At 42.5% G+C, this 1,857-nt stretch overlaps 1 pseudogene; it reads right to left on the reverse strand.

Annotated features, from left to right (window-relative positions):
- Positions 1–1,857, reverse strand: LOC113344251 (annotated as a pseudogene).

A 1,857-nucleotide genomic window follows, 5' to 3' on the forward strand; every position in this document is an offset into this window, starting at 1 on the left:
TTAAACAGTCGGGTAAAGGTGCATGGGCAGCCGTGGCTTGGCAAGAGCACAAAGTGGTTTAGCCAAGAACAGATCATGACACGACTCACTGAGTTCGATTGACTCTCCTGGTGGTGCACTCTAGCTGAACCCTTGAAGAAGCCTAGCCAATAACATCACTGTCATTGACGTCCCAAGCGGGACACCCATGCATCCACGCCGTCCAGTGCTAAAAGAAATGAAACGAAGATCGTTCTCAACCAGCTCCACCACCTGTTCACCCGAGCCATCCAAATGCCTCTCGGGTTTAAACTTCAGCGGTTCATCCCACACTTTAGCATTACGGCCAAGTCCTGGGCGACTTAGAAGTACCTGACTTCCCTTTGGGATGAAATACCCGGCCACGACTGCATCTGATATTGCGACGTGTGGTAGGTTGAATGGAGCAATTGGGTGTAGACGGAATGCTTCTCTAGCACATGACTTGACGTAATTTAGACGCGGAAAATCTGATTCTTGCACAAGTCTGTCTTTCCCGACAACCCTGTCGATTTCTTCCGCCGCTTTTTGAAGCATTTCAGGTTGGTTGATCATCTCTGCCAGTGCCCACTCAACTGCATTTGATGGATTGTCTACTGATGCATATATCAAATGCTATACATAAATAAGAAACCCCATAATAAATTAAACACTCCAAGCTCTTATGGAAGTTATATGGAAATTTCCGGTCATGCATGCAGAGTAAACGTACACGTACACTAAAGAATCCATGCATGTAGAGTAAACGTACACGTATGTCAATTCATGTACTATGATTTTATATGAAATCTTACCGCTGATTGAGCTTTGATTTCCTCAGTCGATAGCAAAGGGTTCCCATTGGCATCCTTGAGACAAATGAGAACGTCAAGGAGATCATGTGGTTGTTTCTTGTTGATGAATCTATCACCATCAGCTGATCTCCATTGCTTGATTCTCTCATCAATAACAGGATCATGGTAACTGTTAACAATCTTTGATGCTTTCTTCATGAGCTTTTCATGACCATCTAAATCTAACCATCTTATAATAGGCATAAAATCTGCTACACTGAATGCATAGAGTAGAGATAGAACATTGAATAATGCTTGTACGTATTCTTCTTCTTCGACACCAGGACCTCCATCTTTTCTTCCTATACCAAAATACCTCATATTGAACATCAATTTTCTTATAACATTTCCACTATACATTCTAGATACTGTCCTTATGTTCACAACTCCACCAACATAATTAGTAGTGCTGTTATCAATGCATTGGTTGTAGATGTATCGAACAAGGTTGTCGGCTTCCTCTGATCTCTTGTCAAGAAGCCATCTGAGTCTGGAAGGGGACATAAGTTCAGAAGCCACCACTCTTCTCATCTTCTTCCATTGATCTCCTAATGGTGCAACGGCAACTGATAAGAACCCACGGCTGGAATACTCCGTACCCATTGTGATAGGCCTTGTCGCAAATGTAGCATCTTGTTTCTTCAAAAATTCTCTAGCAATCTCAGGTGAAGTCACTGGAATTATATGGACATTTCCTAGACGAACACTTAAAATATCGGTATTCATGTCCTTCATGAGTTTGTCTATCCATCGAAATGCGGGCTTTTTGTGAAACAAGTCTGGGATATTACCAATGATCGGCCACGAGACAGCCGGTCCAGGTGGTAGTGGAAGAGAGCTAGATTTTGTTTTGCTACTTCTTTTGGATTGGGTTTGAAGGAAAAATACGAAAATGGATATTACAAATACAAGTTCAGTGGTTGGGATGGAGGAAATGAGACCAGAGGTAGCTACGTCAGGAGCACCGCATCTCAGAGTTAAGAAAGAAGACATGACCAAGGTACTA

Source organism: Papaver somniferum, unplaced genomic scaffold (assembly GCF_003573695.1).
Source record: "Papaver somniferum cultivar HN1 unplaced genomic scaffold, ASM357369v1 unplaced-scaffold_75, whole genome shotgun sequence".
NCBI classification, from domain to species: Eukaryota; Viridiplantae; Streptophyta; class Magnoliopsida; order Ranunculales; family Papaveraceae; genus Papaver; species Papaver somniferum.